The following is a 5,986-nucleotide window of genomic DNA, read 5'->3' as shown; positions in this document are numbered from 1 at the left end:
AACAAAGTCAGCATCAGACAGTCCCAAGGCAAACCAAGCTTGCATGCTTTACATATGAGGAAATTAGCTATAGGGTTTCAAGAATATTTACTAAACACATGTGACACTACAGCACTCTTGAGCCCGCCCATCTGGGCTCAAGGTCCCCTCTGTCTTCATTTTCCCTGTTTCCCACCCTCATTCCCCACACATCTATCACTCTCCTCTCTTGCTCTTTTTCTTTTCCATGTTTTCCACTGGGCTTCTGCTCCTCATTTTGTGCCCTGCCTCTCCTGCTCTTCTTCGTCTTTTCTCAATTCCTTTTTTTACACCTGATTTGCTCCATTCTGGAAACTTCTTTTACCTGCTGGGGCTGTTTGTTTCAATGTCTGCATTGTCCCCAATCTCATGTATTTCTGCCTCTTTCTTCCCTGTCTCTGCTTCCCCCTTTCCCTGGTAAATTCCCTCTCCCTCCTGACACCACCTTCCCAACTTTCTGGCTGCCCCCACCACCACCTGTCCAGGCTTCTTTCCCATTGTTCTGTCTCTGCTCTCCTTTTCACAAGGTTCCCCCTCTAGTCCCACCACCAGGCTGCTCTGTCCTGGCTCCAAATCCTTCTTCTTCTCCCTCACTGTCAGTGTGAGGAGCTTCCCCTTTGCTGCCCCACTCCCTATTTTGCTGCCCTGGGTGTATTTCTCTAGTTACTTTCTTCTCCTGTCTTCAGCTTCTTTCACTCCTTTGGTGACTTTGCAGATCTCTCCCCATTTACCACCCTCTGCTTGGGGTCTGCCTCATTTTTCTATTCTCCTCAGTTTTTCTATTTACTCACACTCACTCTTAGATGCACATGCACAAGGACAGAGACAGAGATAAGAAGACAGCCTCTGGGACAGCATATTGTCCAGCGAGGTGGCATTTTGGAAAGGAGAACAAGTGTCAAAGGGAACATCCAAGTGGCATCCCCGCCCACACTGAGCCGGGTCTGGGTCCGGGTCCGATGATGTGGTGGTCACGAGGGGGAAGCCTGTGTAGCAAAAAGGCCCAACACCAGGAGGAGAAGATGCTGGCGAGATTAGGTGCGGGTGTGGTCAGAGGAATCCCAGAACCCTGGAGAAGAGGCAGTTCCTCCCTGACTGGGGATGCGGTACTGCCCTCCAGGGGTGACAAGCCCATGGCTGGGGCGGGGGCGCAAAAATCCTGAATTCACGCCCCTGAATCCACTTGGCAGGTGAAGACTGTGCATGGCAAGGAGGCTGAGAAGTCAGTAAAGGGTTTCAATCAAGAAAACAGAGCATCAAGTGTGTACATGGCATGTGGATGAGACCAATCACTGAGCCATTTCAAGAAAAGGGTACATGACCCCAGGAAGTCCTGGGGACATGAGTTCATGTAGGGTGAAGGGACCATGCGTGAGATTTTAAGGATTGTAGGGAACTTGGGTCTGTCAAAGCAGGTTGCTGGCCCGGCCCGTGAAACTGTGGGGACATGGACAGATGTACCTTCTTGCTCTGTACCTTCTTGCTTGTTCCCTATATGTACCGAGGAGCCCGTGGTCTCAGTTAGGTAAGGCTCTCCATCACAAGAAGCTAGTTGTCTCAGTCAGGTCAGAGGTGCCAGAGCACCTCAATGGTGTAGCAGTCAGTCTTAATAAGAGGAGCCTAGTAGGAAACTAGACTAACGTCTCTCTCCCGTGACTATTTATGGAAGTGATTCCTTGGTGATTTACACCACAAGTGTGGAGACTGCCAATGAATGATGTATGTGCTCTCATGCTCTTTAATGAGAGACCAATCCCTTCCCCATTCCCTTATTACCAAGATGTTTCTTTTCAGGTTATCTCCTACATGGGTCATTGGATACGGGGAGCTAGTAGACTCCCAGACTTAATGTACACAAGAAAGACACACCCATCGTGATGTGACTCTGACGCCACACCTTGGGATTACAGGCATCTACCACAACGTCAAGTCATTTTTAGAGGCAGACTCTCTCATGCTCAACCTAGTATGGAAATCATGAGCTCAAGCAATCCACTGGTCTCCGCCTCCCAGAGTGGGAGGATTATAGGCATAAGCCCCCAGCTCAGCCTGGCATAACTCTTAACATATTTTCAACTTATTATTATGCAGTATATACCCAAATTAATCCTGGAGAATTGGAGATTTCTTTATTCGTTGTATCAACTCTCCAATGTGGAATGAAAATTGTGAGAATTGGTTAGTTTACCATACCACTGCATTTGTGTTCTTGACCCTAAACTCTTTAATGAATCCTAAGGATGCACATTACATTAGCAAACTTTCTAGACTCACTGCATTTGTCTTCCTTTCTATCCAGTATGAACCTCTCATGACTAAATGGCTTGATGCATTCACTACATTTGTATTCTTTTTTTTTTGGCTAGGGCTGGGTTTGAACCCACCACCTCCAGCATATGGGACCAGCGCCCTACCCTTTTGAGCCACAGGCACTGCCCCTTCACTATGTTTGTGTAGCTGCTCTCCAATATGATCACTCTGATGATGTTCAACACCTTTCAAAACCCTAAACAGACACTATATTTGTTCTTTTTTCTTTTTTTTTTTGAGACAGAGCCTCAGTAGAGTGCCATGGTATCATAGCTCACAGCAACCTCCAACTCCTGGGCTCAAGCGATTCTCCTGCCTCTGCCTCCCAAGTAGCTGGGACTACAGGTGCCTGCTACAATGCCAGGCTATTTTTTGGTTGCAGCCATCATTGTTGTTTGGCAGACCTGGGCTAGATTCGAACCTACCTGTTTAGGTGTATGTGACTGGCACCTTAGCCACCTGAGCCACAGGCGCCGAGCCCACACCATATATTTGTATGGTTTCACCAAAGATAAATTTCTTGAGGCCCAGTGTGTTTGAGGCTAGGATAATATCTCTGGTACATACAATTACATAAATGCCCTTTAAAATGAACTTTCTGTGTCAATTCATACTTGAACTCATAATGAAGGGTTTAAAACCCTCATTGTAATTTATAAGATTTCCCTCAAGTAGGAATTCTCTCATGATGTATAAGGTGTGAATTGTGGCAGAAGACCTTGCCATGTGCATTAGATTTGAATTCTCTCTCCTGTATGGGTTATCTCATGTGTTTTGAGAAGTGAGTGGACACTAAACAATTTGCTGTGCTCAGGTCTTAGGTTTGACTCCAGCAAGGACTGTTCAAAAATTTCAAATGTCACGCTTATGCCCTACTGGTTCCCATTCCCATTCAATATATTTCCAAGGTTGCCCTCTTCCATGGATTTATGTCATCTTTATGTGACAACTAAAGACTTTGCTGCATTGCTCACACTTGGAATGTGTGAATTACTTAACATCCTCCAAGGCTTTAATTCTAAGAAAATACCTTCCCATATTACTCACATTGTCCGATTAATAAGATATTTCGGTTAGATAAGGACCCTCTTATATTTGTGTCCTGCTCCCATAACAAAAGCTATCAATGTAACCTGGTTCTGTGTTCTCTTAATGAATCCCCAACAACAAAAAAAAAAAAAAAAAAAGAAAGAAAAAACCAAAAATGACGTTTCTCCAGAAAGAAATCTCTGATGACATTCAAGGTAGGAATTGTCACTAAAAACTTTGCCATGTTCTATTTATTATATTTGAAAGGTTTCTCTAGAATGGAGTTCACAAAAGATTTAGCTGCACTCGTTACATTTCTAATGCTTCTTTCCAGTATGAACCCTATGATGATGTGCTAAGCATGAGTTAGGACTGAAAAGTTTTCCACATTCATTACATTTATAATGTTTCTCTCTAACAGGAATTCCCCAATGGGAGCCAGGTGTGGTGGCTCACACCTGTAATATCAGTACTGTGGGAGGCTGAGGAGGGAGAATTGCTTGAGCTCAGGAGTTTGAGACTTGCCAGAGAGAGAGTGACACCCCAACTCCTAAAAAAATGAAATAAAAAACTCAGCTAGGAACCACAGTGAGTGCCTGTAATCCCAGCAGCCTCCAGAGACTACGGCAGCAGAATGCCCACACCCGAAGTCTGAGGTTGCAGTAAGCTATGACACCGTTGTACACTGCTCAGGGCATACTGTGGGACTATGTGTCAACCACCACCACCACAACAAAAAACAATGCTCCAATGGGAATTCTAGGTAGATGGCCAAATAGTAGCAACCCTTGGCAGAGGCTCCTGACTAGAGGGAGAAAAACTGGACAGAATCAAGACACTGTGAAGCCAAAGGTGGGGAGCTGAGCCAAAAAAGTTTGGCAAGCTGTGACTCCAAGGAAGAGCATTCAAGAAAAAAAAAAATTACAGGTACAAAGCCTATGGACTAGAGAATGGGAGAAACCTCCCCCAAGCAGGCCTGCCACGGGCTCTGTGTGTGAGCAGAGTACAAAGGCTTCTCATTTTACCTCACTGGAGAAAGCAGCTAAACACCAGGTCTCTCTCTCCAGGGAGGTCCCACTTATGAACCTAGACACCAACCCACCAGGCATAAAATTAAACAAATATTTTCCTCCACAATTCCAAACTCGCAGTCCACCCTTCCTCCTTTACATGGTGGTCTGAGGTTCTCCCCTGAAGAGCACAGAGTGTTTGGTCTTTTCCTGAGAAATCTGGATGTAGTGTGGCCTCTTGAACATCAGGATGGAACCTGTAAACTACTGGGGAAGAAAGATGGCATGGGAAGGGACATTCATCAGAAGGAGTAGTCCCCTAGTTATTACTTTGCCCGGCAGGTGGTGGTTTTGACCCTTGGTTTGGGCTGTGTCTGGTGGGAGGGGGTGCAGAACCACCAGCTCTGATGGTGCCCCCAAGCAAGAGTAGTTGCCCTGTGTGGACTAAGTTTGGTAGGCAGGGCTGGTCCCTGACCCCACCTGGGCCAACAAGCAGGTTTGCCAGGTTTACCAAGACCTGAGGGCAAGAACATGGTTCCCTGACTCCAACACAGCCAGCAAGCCTCCAGGTGTGGACTGAGACCTGTAGGCAGGGGTATGGCCCCATGAGTCCAATTGGGCCAGATAGCAGAGACTGGCCAGGGGCGGACTGAGACTGGCAAGCGGGTAGGAGGATAGGGAGGTAAGGGACGTGGTCCCTGGCTCTAACTTGGCCCTTAAGCAAAGGAGCAAATACCACTGTGCACTGAGTTTGGTGCCTAGGGGTGTGGACCCTTGGCTCCAATTGTGCTGTTGGATACCCTTGGATCCCTCTCTGTTGAGCAGGGTTGGTACTGCCTGAGACAATTTGATTGAACTCATGTCTGGGGCTGTCCACTGGGATACTCTGAGGTTGACCTCTGAAGTTCTGTAATGGCAAAGAAATGAAGGGTGGGAGCAGGGCACCACACCTGTGTGTATCTCCCCACAGGACCCAATACAATGGCTTCTTAGGATACAGAGCTAACTTGTGCTATCTCACCAAGTAGGTCCCCAGAGTCTCTGGTTAAAACTCTGAAAGGGGTTTTTGTGAGGTTTTAAGAGATAAGCCACAATTATGAAGCCTAGAGCTTTGATAAGGGGCTGATTATCTGGGAACCCCCAATTGAATCTCACCCTACCAGTTCTAAAAACCAAACATTGGAAAAAAACATGGTGTGGAATCAACTGAAGAACTCGGGCAACATGAATAACCAGAATAGATCAACCCACCCAAGGAATGACAGAGGAGATACAATTGAAGATAGCAGGCATAGACAAATGGCTGAAATGTCAGAAATCAAATTCAGAATATGGATGGCAAATAAGATGAACAGAATGCAAGAAAAGTTAGAAACTGAAATCTAAAGAGTAGTTCTAAACTTGTCTCAAGAAATTAATGAATTCAAAGATTCATTAAGTCACCAAAGACATAGACCCAATGAGAAAAGAGATATCAGAGCTCAAGGAAATAAAAAGTTATTCAAGGACCTCTGAAATATAGTAGAATCCCTCAGTAATAGAGTTGACCAGCCAGAAGAAAGGATCTCTGAAATTGAAGACAAAGCTTTTGAACATTCCCAAATGCTCAAAGAGGCAGA

The sequence above is a fragment of the Otolemur garnettii genome, unplaced genomic scaffold (genome assembly GCF_000181295.1).
Source record: "Otolemur garnettii isolate 467f Iridium unplaced genomic scaffold, OtoGar3 scaffold00212, whole genome shotgun sequence".
NCBI lineage: Eukaryota > Metazoa > Chordata > Mammalia > Primates > Galagidae > Otolemur > Otolemur garnettii.
The sequence above is the reverse complement of the archived record's forward strand: the minus strand, read 5'-3'. Positions refer to the sequence as shown.